A 13,890-nucleotide genomic window follows, 5' to 3' on the forward strand; every position below is an offset into this window, starting at 1 on the left:
ACCAGCATGGAGCATCTGGTAATGGTATTTTCTTTATTTGATGAAGTATTCTTAACTTTATGAAATGAAATATGCAACCAACCATCTTCCAAATACCTTCTCTATTAAATTTGGTAGAAAACTAAGTCACAGCAGGAAGGACATTGTTGCTGTATACAACTGATAAAAGAAAGGAAAAATTACCTGCAGAACTCAATGTCTTGGGTCAGGTTTGGATCTCCACTGCATTTAGCCTTGCTCATTTCACTAGAAGTCTGAAATAGAAGAGTGTTAGGGGTGTTAGGTCAGACAGATTGTCAAGACACAGGCACCAAGTCTCCCTTGCATGCTGAGCAGCATCTCTCACTGCTACAGAAGTGCAGTGCAGGTGTTTGGATTTAAAGTAGGAAGGATTTTGTACGTTATTACCATTAAAATAGGATTATGCTGTAAAGCTGGGATGTGGCTGCAGTCATCTTTCTCTTTTCCATAAAGAGAAAGGCACTTAAAAGAAGGGAAAAGCTTCATCTAGTCACAGTGGATATAAACTTTATGTACTGTAACTAGCTATTTAACCTCTGCAACCTCGTCTATCTGGAGACCAGTTCACATAGTACCCATGAAATGAAGGCCTCAGGCAGATGGTTTGTTGAGTGTCTGTGCAGACTCTCAGATGTATACAAAACATCATTAGGCATGCAGAGTCACAAAAAGCAGAAATTGATTTTTAGAGAAAGGAACAGATCTGCCAGCCCCCAGATCTGGGGACTGGGGACCTCAGTAAGCATCATTTTCTTTTGTAAGAATAGTGACCTTTTTCATTATGCTTACCCACAAATGATCCATAATGGCCAAGTACAGAAGAGTTTTATAGGAGGGTAAAGGCAGACATTTAAATTTTCATCATTTTTCATTCTTCCATATGTTCTTACTTGGGCTTTTCCAGCCATCACTAATCCTCCTTTGTAGATCTGATGAAGCTGCGGCACTCATTAGCTGAAATCCAGAGAGGATTTTTCATCATGGAGTCTGGGTTTTCTTCCTTGCAGAAGAAAAGCAATCTGCATTTTCTGTTCACATTTCAGAAATATGAGGGACTGAAACAATATCCCCTCTTTCACCTGATTTTGCAAGCCACTGTACGCTCATGGTGCTGATTTCATAGAGTAACAACAAGAAAGTTACTAGTATTATTGAGAAAGATGTCAAAAGGGGAATCTGCTGCAAACTGGGATGAAGTTTACAGAATCACTAGGTCAGAAGAGACCTTCAAGATCATGGAGTCCAACCCATGCCCTAACACCTCAACTAAACCATGGCACCGAGTGCCAGATCCAGTCTTTTTTTAAACACATCCAGGGATGGTGACTCCACCACCTGCCTGGAATGGTAGATCATTCCATTACTTTATCACATTATCACCCTTTCCATAAAAAACATTTTCCTAATATCCAACCTATATTTTAAGACTGTGTCCTCTCCTTCTGTCAGCTGCTGCCTGGAGAAAGAGACCAACCCCCACCTGACTACAGCCACCTTACAGGAACTTGCAGCAAGTGATGAGGTCACCCCTAAGTCTCCTTTTCTCCAGGCTAAACACCCCCAGCTCCCTCAGTGGTTCCTCACAGGGCTTGTGTTCCAAGCCCCTCTGCAGCCTTGTTGCCTCCTCTGGTTGTGCTCCAGCATCTCAATGTCCTTCCTAAACTGAGGGGCCAGAACTGTACACAGTGCTCAAGGTGCCTTAGTGGTAATGTGCAACTGCATCTGCTGCCAGGCTGGGTGCAGAGGCACACTTACAGAAGGAACTGCAGTATCAGAGCCTTTTGCTGCTGGTTGAACCCACATAGTCTTCATGGGAAGCTGCAGCCTGATGTATTTATGGGAATTGCATCCCTCAGTGGTCCCTGTTGTTTGTGCTCTCAGGTGTTGTTTGTTAGAGCAGTGAGCAGAGCTGCTGGCCTGGCCAGCCTGGCTGCCCTGTGGGCTGCAGAGGGGCATTTGCATAGAGAGGTCTCTTCATCTCTCCCACACGCACTGCCAGGCACATGCCAGCAGTCCGGACTTTTGACACATGCTGGCACTGTGCTTATTTCTGCTCTTTGCTTTCCTTCGGGCTGATTTTTGCTAAAAGATCTGTAATCAGCCCAGATTTGCCCTACAGACACTGAGTGAGCTGGAATGCAGGAGGGAGATTCCTTCCAGTCACCAGCAAGTCTCTCTTAGGGAAAAACATTTAATGGGCTGCCATCGTTGGTGGCCACTTGCCCCATCAGTGATGGGGAGCCACCAGCAGCAGCTTTTGCAGCAGTGAGAACATCAGCACTGTCCACAGAGGAGCATGGCAGGAGCCCCAGTCAGCTGAGTCTGACAAGCATTTAAACCAGATTCCTTTACAAATGGGAAGAAGTAATAAAATCTGCCATGAAACCTTAGTCCTAGCTTCAGCTGCTAGTGACTTCAGTGGAAAAAGTGCCCAGTCTTCATTATAGGAACCTTTTACTCCATTGTCTAATTCCCTAAGGGACTGGGGCAGATTGATCCCACAGTAGCACTTCAACTAGTAGAAGAGCAATAAAAAGGGGGAAAGGAAGAAGAAAAATATCCCATGTACTGAACAGCAGCCATTCTACTGCTGGCTTTCAGCACAAGCAGGTGCTTATGGGGTTTTCATATTCTCTTTATGGGAGCACTGCAGTAATGCTCTTCTTGGGATGTGTAGAGCCCTCAGCAAAAGGAGGATCTGCCTGTACCTGTAGAGAGGAAAATAATTCCTACCCCTCAGTGACAAGCCAAAATTCTTCACAAGTATGTGCTAGGAATTAAAGGCCCAGCCCAGCCCTATTAAGAGCAATAAATTTGTACCAGGGATGTTCTTTGCCCAACAGAGAGAGTAAATTGACACTTTCTGGTGCTGCAGCCTCCTGCCAAAGAGGGAGAAGAAGTAACCCAGGTATCAGTAAAATTATCTCAAAGGGGATTTTCTGTAGCCTGGCTTTTGGAATGCAAGCCAAATTGTAGCCTTGTGCGAGCCTCTCCAATGTTTCTTGAAGGTAAAACACTGTGCTTCCTTTACTACAAGCTGATCAGAAGTGTTTGTGTTTCTTGATCCAACCCTCTCAAAAAGGAAGACAGAAGGAGGAGTAAAGAGCTGGAAGGGGGGAGAAAGGGGCTGGCAAGCAGCACAAGGATCAGCATCCTCCTTTTGTGTAGGGGGTGGGGAAGAGACACTCCTCCAGCCTGTGCCTTCTTCAAATAAGCAGCTTTTAGACTCGTTTTTCCAGATGGCTGAAGACTCCTGGAGCCTCAGGAGCTGAAGACCAGGCCCAGGCTCTGGCCTCAAGAGCTTTGCATCTCAGGGTACTGCAACACAGCCTTTGGCTCTGCAGTGGGGATGGCTGAAAGGGTGGAGACAGGCTCTGAGTGTGGAGCAGCTCCCTCCCTTTGCCCCGGGTTGTGTCCAACACTGCCAGCCCCCAGCCCAAGGGGACACACAGGAGGCTTAGAGCCAGGTGCACCCCAAGGGGAAGATAGGCTGTCACCCTGCTGAGGCAGCTGCACTTGCTCCCTCCTTGGGGAGGGCTCACCCTAAAATGCTGGTAAAGGGCGAGGCAAGGGAGGGGCTTCTGTTGTGGGAAACAAGCTGCAGCTGCTCTCTGGACTGTGTCAGCCAGAGCTGGATAAGTGATGCCTGCCTGGTGATCACAAATCCTGCCACTGAAGTTGGTTTTTTTCAGCATCTCCCTTCAGGGTACCATGGAGTTGATGGCTTTGATTTTGCTCCCATTTTTCTGTTTGGGGCCAGGTGTAATGTCAACTTCTCCAAGCCATCCATCCTCAGTGTGTTCCTTTGCTCAGAGCTGAGAGCATTACAAACCTTTTCCATGCATGGAAAATCATTTCATGGCCCATGAAGAAACGATTTTAATGAGATAGAAGTGCTCTGTGAAAAATCCCCATGGACAGGAGCCAGCAGTTCCTGAGGGATAGAGATACCTCTTCTACATCTCTATCTGCCCATGTGCTTGCTTTTAAAATTGTTTATAAGAAAGTTCCTGAACTGATGGAACTGCTTCTGTCTGGGGTCAGTTACACATTGTGTATCTGCCATTTGCAACATCACAGCGCTTTCCCCTTACACCATTTTTCTCACCAACATTCACCCAACATGTAACCCACACTGGGGTTTATGGCACCTTGGAAATTTCTCTGTGGTGTCAAATATCTTCAATTTATCCAATACTGTCTGTGGAGCAGACAGGATTGAAGGGGAAATTCCACAACTCACTTCCCAGTGGCAGAAGAATCTCTGTAATGGGAGCAGCAGAAATGGAAAGCAGTCCTGATCTGCAGAGCCTTTGGTCAGCTCCCCCTTGCAGATGCTGCCACCTTTCCCAGGAGATCAGCACCATCCATCCCCCCTCTGAAAGCTGTTCAGGACATTGGAGGGGCTCCCCGCTCTGGTGTGCTGTGCATAGATTTGCACACCATAGCCTCTTCTGGACACATCCTAACCTCCTTGCTCCACAAGAGAATCCTGTGTGGCCAAGAGATCACATCACGGACTGCAGGCTGAGACCAGGCTTCCCTGGGAGGCTCTTTGTTAAAATGGTCTCTTTCCTCAGCCACAAATAATTTGATGCATGAAGAGAGGGAGTGAGGTGACATGACCATGTCCAATAGCCTCCATTTGCCAGTGCAGACTGGGACCTTAATCTTCACTGTGACTTCCTTCTCCTTTCTTGTTTGTTTCGCTGGTGTGACTTTACCTTTGGTCTGAGCAAATATCACAGAGAAATCTCTTGTAAACAGGGGGACATGACATTTTTACAAGATGCATGCTTAGCTATTTGCTTTGGAGTCTGTAGACAATCTAGACAAAGTTGAACAAATGGTCTGTTTGCTTTTGCCCCTGGAGGGAGCCATGTTCTGCACAGCTTGGCCAGGGTGTGTCACACTGGCCTAAACACTTCAGGTTTTCAGTAAGGGGAGTGCAGAGGGGATCACCCTGAGTTCTGAAAGCCACTCAGCTCTGTGCTTGTGTGCAGGCCCCCTTCTATGGTGTTTCCACCCAGTCAGATTTCTCATTCTGGTTGCAGACCCCCTGTGTGGATAAGCCTCTGATGCCACACAGCACTATATGGGCTTCTTGTTACTTGATCAGGGTAGGAAGGTAATTCAAGTAGAATGCATGCCAGGCAACCTGGAGTCCCAGCTCCTTTCCCTCCCCAGTGAATGGGTGACGAGTTACTGCTGTCACAGTGCTTCCTTCTTGGGAGTACTGTGGGGCTGTAGTGAAAAATTATGTTTGTTGGATGTGGTTGCTCAAAGTGTATTAGAAGTTCAGATGTTTCCCAGCCAGCACCAGGCTTGCACCTCCTCTGGGAACACATTTGCAAGAGGGGCTGCTTCTACCAGATGTACCTTTTCGAGACACAGGCCCTGGCTTTCCTGAGTCTCACTGATCCTGGCTTTGCTCCATCACGTGATTTAATGGTCAAATAGTATTTTAGAGGCTTCAAAGATACTTCTGTAGTGTGAATAATGATAGAGGCATTAGAGAGGAGCAGCAAATAACACACTGAACCAGGACTAGTGAACCACAAGCTGCTGTGTGACCTTGGACATCTTTGCACCATTCTCTGCCCTGGCTGCCTCCATTACTCTTCATTGATCTTCCCTGTTTAGGGGTGAACCAGTTCCTATTAGGAAGCTATATATTCCTAGTGTAGTGAAGCACAAACTTTCAGTGGGGCCTCAAAATGTTATCAAAGTAATAATTTTTCAGTGTTCCTGATGCTGTTTGTTAGACTTGTATGTAAACCATCCACAGCAGCACTGGTTGTTTCTAGACTGCATATAGGACAAATAAACACTGTCTGCTCCACTGTGGGGCCTGCCAGCCCAGCCCCTACAGTGACTTCAGAGACCAAGGACCTTCAGCAGGGCTTGCTGGAGGAGAAACCATTCTTTGTCACCGATGTCATAACTCAGCACGGTTGATTTATTGCTTCCTGAGTCCCTCTCTCCAGTTCCAGAGTTATCATGGGCCAGTTGTGGTGTGTGCTCTCTGGCTGGGTGACTTAAACCAGGACCAGTTTCTGTCATCTGCATCAAAAAGAAGGAGATCAGGTTTTATTAGAAACAGCATGTGGGCATTCTGAGCAAAACCAGTGTTGTGAGTTCCTCTGCCAGGGAGGACGAGGTGTGCAGCCATGTCAGGCTCCTTGTCACAGGCTCTGCAGAGCCAGGCCAGGTCAGGGCACACACTGGGCTTACATGGTGCTCAGCATCCTGAGCGAGTGGAGAGGGAGAGACAACCAAATAAGGAACAGATCAAACATTTTACCTTTTAGTGGAAAAAAGAAATTTTGCATCTTGCTGGAAATCTCCAGAGATAGCATCTTTATATTTTAACCTTTCCCTTAAAGAGTATCTGCTCCTCTCCCATCGCTAAAAAGATATTAATTTGATTTTTTAAGAAAGCTAAACCAGAAAAATATTTTTTCTTGGACAGCAAATCAAATTCCCAACAACTTCCAAACCAGATACTTTCAAAAGCCACGTTTTTCCTCAAAGTGTAGAATACATAATACGTACCTGTGCAACAGCACCAGTGTCTTTTTTTTGTGTGTGGGTGACATTCAGTGCAAATGCAAGTAGAAAGCTCATTTCCAGCAGGAGAGCTGTCAGCTCTGTTACTTATTGATCTCAGCCCCACTAGGGTTTGTCTTTATATTTATTTCTTTTCTTGGGGCAGATGGGCTTTCCCGATTGAGTGTGGAATGTGTATTTATTGGTTCCACTGCCCTAGGGACTTTTAGCAAGGAAAGCAAAGATGACGCCTGTAGACAAGCGAGGGTCTGAAAACACTCCTGGTAGGTTTGAAGGGATGAGCAGCATAGTTACAAAGTTAAATGGTTTTATATGACACGGTTGTCTGCGATTGCGGAGGGCTAGACTCAACATGCAGACGATCTTTCCAGGTCTGGTTGCCAACTTGGGCATGTCATTCGAGTTTGGCTCGAATGCAGCCTAGAGAGCCCCTCTCCACATTAGTGTCTGCCACCAACCTGCTTGGGCAAGTCATTTCCTTGCTCAGAGATGCTTCAAGAGGAAGTTGTATTGGCTTGAGTTGTACTTTATTTTTATAAGCCTGTGTGAGCTGCCGTGTTGACAGCCTATTTCAGTGTGACCTGTCTCCCTGGGACATCCACACAAGGGGTTGAGCCGCTTGGACCTCAAGTGTAAAGAAGTATTTTGGGTGAAAGTGGTGATGGTGGAGACAAACTCTTCAAAGACAAATCTTCCCCGCCTAGATGCCATCTGCTGAGCTTAGCAATTGTGTACGGGGCAACTCCCTGCGAGGCTTTGCCAGGCTTAGGCTTTCTCTTAACAACTATTTTTAGGGTTGATACTATAAATCCCAGTCTCTCCCTCTTGCTGCTGCTTCTTATCTCCTTAAATCATGCATAGTAGCAGCTGTTTGGCTCTACCTCTGACTTCTCCCTCCAAAGGGAAGGGAAACTATTTTGAAATGTAATCCCTTTCCTCTTTTTTTGGCTGGGAAAGACCTGACCTGCAAAATGTAGGCCACTGGGTAACACCACCTTTTTGGTACCTCCAAACTCCAGCCTGGCTGTGGGGTCAGGGGGAGGATGGTGCATTGTGCTACTCCTTGTAGGTCCTGCAAAGCACATTTGGTGCAGAGCTCATCTGGGCAGCTGCTCAAGCTGCCAGCCCTGAGCACGCTGTGCCAGGAACAGTGGCAGGAGGCAGCTGCCCACCAGCTCCTCATGTTTGCTGGAGGCAAGCAGTCTCCTTAGCTGGGATGTGCTGTCCTAACATCTTGCAGACTAACTAGCTGACTGCACCCCAAGGGAGCTCTATGCTCCTCAGCCTTGGTTTCCTCCCCTCTGCCCGGGGACCTTCCAAGAAGCCCAGGAGCAGAGCATGCTCTCAGCACTGGGACTCACACTGGGAAGGTCTGGTTTTGATTGTTGAGGTTTGGAGGAGTTCTGCGATTTGGGGCGTTCACAGCACACGTCAGAGCTTGGCCTGTTGCGTCAAGCCTGCTGTGTCACTCCGGATGTAGGGGCGGGTGCTCAGGTGTTGGGCCACCGTGGCTTATTCCTTTTGGTGTCAAACTGTGATTCATGTGTTGCCATAACTTCACATCCCGTTAAAAACATGGGATAGTGACCCAGCTCATCTTCCACAAAGCACCTGGCAAACGGCCCAGCTCCCACCTCCCCTTCATCAGCAACCTGCATGCTCACAGTGCAGGTGCCACCAGCCCCTTCCCCACAGCCTCAGGGCTAGTGGCTGGTTAAGGGTGGCTCATATGGCTCAAAGTGCCTGGTAGAGTGGGAGAAGAGACCAAGCCTGGGTGGCTCTCATGGCTTGTTTGGGAAGGGGTGTGTGTGCCTCATGTGTACGCATGGGCTGGTTGGCCTAGGGGCTCGCCAGGGTACAGCTGTGGGTGGGAGTGGAGTTGGGTTTTTGCAGCCTCCTCTGCTACTGTTTGTTCAGCTAACACAGTTGCTTTCATTCAAGAGCTAAATCACAAGGGCATAATTTGCAAATAGCAACTGTATGTTAAATACTAATTTGTATGTACATGTTTGGGTTGCTTTCCAAAGTCCATTTATCATCTCAGGTCCCCTGCATCTGCTGCCATGAGGCTTTCTGCCAACTCAGCAGAATGGGAGCTCCAGCTAACCCTGCTCGCACTTGTCTTGCTCCCAGCACCCGGATGAGAACTAAACATTGCTGGGACTGCCATGAGATGAGCCATACAGTGCTTGCAACATGTTGGGGTTTCTATCCAACAGAAAATGCTAAACATGTGAAGTTTATCTGGGCTTGCTGGAGTCTGTACCAATCTTGTGTTGTCACAATTCTAAACTTGGAAAAACAGTCTAGAAACAGTAGCTGGTTGAAACAATTAATTTCTCAGGACCTCTAAACTTGGTACAAATCCTAGATGTATAGAGAAGGTTGATATGAGACCCTCAGTCTGTGCATCAGCCTGTGGATTTACAGTTCTGCTTCTTTCTGCTGGACCTCTCAACAAAAAGCACAACTCCACGTGGTGCTCAGCACAAGCCCAGAGCAGGTGCTTGCCCACAGATCTTAGGTGATAAGTAATATCTGTACCAACATCTAATCTGGGCAGGTCCAAAACTAACTATGAGAAAAAACAGCCCTACTATAAAACAGATGGAGGCAAATTTACTATTATTTCCTAAACCCCATTTAGAATCAAATCAAAACAGCCCCTGATGTCTGTGAGTGTGCACGTGACATTAATTGCCAGCACCACCAGTTGCACAAAGCAGATCAATATGGCTGAGAACAGAGCCCATTTTCTGGGGAGACTGGCATTGTATGTGAGCTGGAATTTCCTGTGAACCAAGTGCCTCTGCAATAGAAAGAAATGTCCAGGAAACAGCTGCACACATGCAAAGCACTTTTACTACTTGCCTGATGTTTTCCTCAGCATCACTTTTTCATAAATTTTTTTTAAATGCTTAAACCCTGTGCAAACAACCTTTTTCTCACCAGCTTCCTGTATGACAGTAGCCAAGAGAAACAGCTTCATTTGGGGTGATCCATTTAAGCCACACACCATATTGTCTGGGAATTTGGGGACCAGGGATTATTCAGTGAAGGTTGAAAAATGTTAATATTTTATCAGCCACAGAGTAAACAGATAAAGCGGAAACCACTTTATATTTTTCTGAAATGTTAATAATGGGCTCATAATCTCCAAAGCCGACATACTTCCTGTGATTCAAAAGGGACTGCATGTACTCAACATTCATGGTGTGGACCTGGCAAAAGATACACACCCTCTTCAAGAAAGGATAGTGTTGGTCTGGATGGAAACATGGCAAAGCAACCAAAAAGCTGCCTTGTGCACTTTCTTCATGGAAATTGGAAAGCCACAGGGGAAAGCAGACAAGGGGACCAGCACCCGTACATACCTGTCTGGAGCCTGACCCATACATCACCTTAGACCTGGGACCCAGCAACACTAGTTTTAAATCTAGAAAGACCTGTAAGTTGCTTGGCACCTGTGTAAAGATGATCTTTAATTATTTGTAAGTGTTGAATTGTGGAAGGACACAGGTTTGGACCAACCCTGAGTTATCAGAATGAGATTCACAATGAGGTCCATGTAAAAGGCATCCCACCACACATCTGCTGCAGGGCACTTTTGTGTCTTTCTCTTTGGCACTAGGCCACTCCAGACCTGGCATCAAAGACCCCATGCACTGCAGGGCTGGAGCCAACAGCTGAGGGTCTCTTCCTCACTTGTCCCAAACAGGGACACCAGTCCCTGCCCACGTGAGAGGGCAGAAAGCACACAAATACCATTGTATGAATCTGGAGAGCCCTGGCATGGGGAGGACAAAACTGCAGGTCAACTTTTGCTTTGTACTTAATGATGCTTAATCTGCAATTCCAACATTCTAGCTCCTGAGAGGTCAAATTAGATTTTTGTTATAAGTTAATGTAGCTTTTAGATATATCTCCTAAGGAGGTGTATGTTGGTGCTTATATGCTACAGCCTGGTCTTACTGCAGAAATGGGAGATGTGACTTTCCACACCAAGAACTATTTCCATTTTAGGCTATATCAAGCCTCTACAAACCTATTCAGCTCTTATATCAGAGTGACTGTATTGAAATCAAAATAATTTTTTTGTATTTGGTATAGATATATCATTTCTTTGGCTTTGTATGTGGGAACCCTAATGCTTTTCTGGCAGAAGTTGAAAGTTCCTGCCATTTACAAACCTGTGCAAAAACTGACAGGTATAAAACTCCCTGCTGGTGCCAACTTAATGCCATTTTTCTTTTGCAATCAAGGATCTAAACACACACACAAATTTTCTATAACAATTGCCAAAGCCTGGGGGGTGTTCCAGTCTCCCCTTTCTCCAGGGTTTCACTGAGACTTGCCACTTTTTGACAACAGGCAATGTCATACTGAAAGACTAGAGCCTGAGCAGAACAAACCCTGCAGCCCTAACTGGCAGCACCAGATGACCTCCCTTTCAGGTTAGGCTTTTCCTCAGGTTTCTGCATGCACATCCCTGTGTCTTTATTCAGGATGTTCCCATTGCCAAGTGCAACATATAATAACTACTTTTCACTGTATTGATGGCACTTCCTCCAAATCACAACTAGATACCCTTCTTCCACTTCCAACAACAGAAAAAAAGAAGGCTTCCCTTAATTTGTGGGTAAATATGGGGAAAATAATATTCTCTGGAGATCACAGTCACCACATTTTCCTTTTTTTGCTTTCAAATTGAATATAACCTAAGGACTAAAATTCAGAATTTTCCTATGTCATTTTGGTTTTACTACACAGCAGATACATATTATCGGGAGCAATTTAAATGTAGTTTTTAAAATGCTGGGCAATTTGTCATATTACTTGGTAAAATTTTATTGTAATCAGTGTTTCATATGTCTTATCAACAAAAGTCCTTTGAGTATTATCCTTTTGTTGTTGCTGCTTTTTCAATGCAAGTTGCATGTGAAGAGGAAGGAAGGAGCCCCAGAGCTCCATTGCCCCTTGGCTGCTGGGGGATGGATGGCTGGATGATCTGTCTCTGGTCCTTCTTGCCCACCTTCAGCTCTGATCCAGCCTGCCCAATGCCCCAGAAACAAAGGATCAGAAACAAAACTCCACCAAGAGGAGCTCGGGGTACCCCCAAAGGTTTGATTAGAAAAGGAGGTGGTTGAAAACACAACAGCTCTGTTGCATCATTGGCCCCAGGCAGCAATTCCAGGGAGCTGTGCACGCAGAGAGGATGCCTGATGGGATTCCCAGATGTTCTGGCTCCCACTCTTGCCCACAGTTTCAAGTAAACAGTTTGATACACTTCCCTTTTCAATTCCTGTTTCCTTTTGCAGGCATATGGGCAACACAAACTCTTATTCTTGAGACAAGAGGGCAAAACCAGCCAAATTGGTTGTGCCTTAAAGCACTGTTTTCTATTCTTTCCTTCCTTTTTTCCCCTCTCCCTTTGCATGTGTGTTGCTGTTTCCACAGCAGTGACTAAATATTGACATGCAACATTCACCAGACAAGAAAAACGAGCACATGAATAAATATGAACTGAAACTGAGGGCTTTCCAATGGCAGGGTTCACTGGCCTCTTCCAAATCATGGAAGAAAGAAAATGCCTACAACCCACCACCTCTGCTTGAGGCAGTGGGGCTTTCCAGGCTGCCAATCCACAAAATTCAAAGCTGCCTGCTGGCAGCACTGCATGTGCTATTATTGTGAATTTAAGGCTGAAAATGCTACTCCTATAAACTGATCATCATGGAAAGGCCTCTTCCCATTTACTCCTAAGTATCCATGTGAATAGTGTGAATTTACAGTATTTGCAACAGTCTCCATTCATCCACTTGCCTACATTCCCCAGCAGGTCTTTTCACTGTGTTACTTTTTAGAGATAAATCTTAGCTGAGATGCAACATCTGGTTTTCAGCAAGATCTTTATTTTTTTCCCTGTTCTACAGCTGGACTGGAGGCTGAGGGGGTGAAATGCTTGCTCAGGTTCAAAATATCAGGCAGGGGCTTAGGTGGGATTAGAGCCCAAGATGCTTACAGTTCAGTCCTTGCCTTCAGTAACCATTTCTCAGCCATGTGGTCTCACTGGGTGCAAGAAAAACTTCTTCATGCCATTGGGGTGTGTAATTCTGGAGCTGCACACACTAGCAAATGATTTGTCTAGAAAGAAATGTAACCAATCTCCAGTTAAAACTGAGCTTTGTGTTACCCTTGGCATAAGATTTGTTAGAGTTTAGGATCACTGGGATGAGAACAGCCCTGAGACCAGGAGATCCATTTCATGAAAGAAGTCAGGTTTTAAAATTTGGTTTCCCTTCAAGCAAAAATGAACGCAGAAAAAGTTGCAGCTTTCTTCAGTTTCTTCTAGGTTTCTCCTCAATAAATTACAGATTATGTTCTACAAGCCCTTTGTTTTCTGGCATAGTTTCCAAACCTTGTGTCTCATTTAGACATAAATTTTTGAGTGTATCCCAGATTTTTCCACATCCTTTTGAAGAGTAGCTACAAGGCAGGACAGATATTCTAGAAGTGGTCTCACTAATTCCTCAGGCAAAGATAATACAATTTTAATCTCCCGTGATAGTCTGTTCTTTTGGAGTTTGAATACTCTTAGTCACAGTTTTGTACGGATTTTTTGTGCTCCCCCATGCCCTTCTGATGTTTTTAGAGCTTCACATCTTGGAAATGGGACCTCCAGTCTTCACATTTTTTGCTTGGTTTTTCATTTGGTCAACTTTGAGCTCATATTAATGAAACAAGCCAGAGCTTCATTCTTGGTACAGTATCACATTCCCTTATTGAGCCACTTCCAGTGTTACCCCTACTTAAATCTGCATTTCGTTCAATATCCTTAAAAAAGAAACTGGATGGTATTTGGTCAAGGGTAGGACGCTATCAGAAACAGCCCCATTTCATCACAGTTTCTAATTTACAAATATTTAGTATTTTGTCAGTTCCCTAATTATATTCAACTTAAGAAATGTTACACTGCTTTGTAGAGTGCTCAGTCTTTTTGTCAGTGTTGTGCAAATAAACCTTGTGCCTTATAGGAAAATCTCTATATTATATCAGAGGCATTTTTATTAATGAAGCTTGTAATCAAAAAAGTTCATTTGGCAAAACCTATTTTCCATACCATGATGCTGACTGGAACAAAATATGCTGCCTTTACATTCTTCAATGCTTGTATCCAGTATCAGTCTTCACAACTGAACCCAGAATCAACATCCATTTAACTGAGTTAATACCACCTGGGATTTTCCATCTAGCCCTGTTCAAATGTTGTCACTTTTTGCAATTCTCTTCAGTCTCGTG

This window comes from Pyrgilauda ruficollis, unplaced genomic scaffold, assembly GCF_017590135.1.
Source record: "Pyrgilauda ruficollis isolate IOZ18807 unplaced genomic scaffold, ASM1759013v1 scaffold9, whole genome shotgun sequence".
Taxonomy (NCBI): domain Eukaryota; kingdom Metazoa; phylum Chordata; class Aves; order Passeriformes; family Passeridae; genus Pyrgilauda; species Pyrgilauda ruficollis.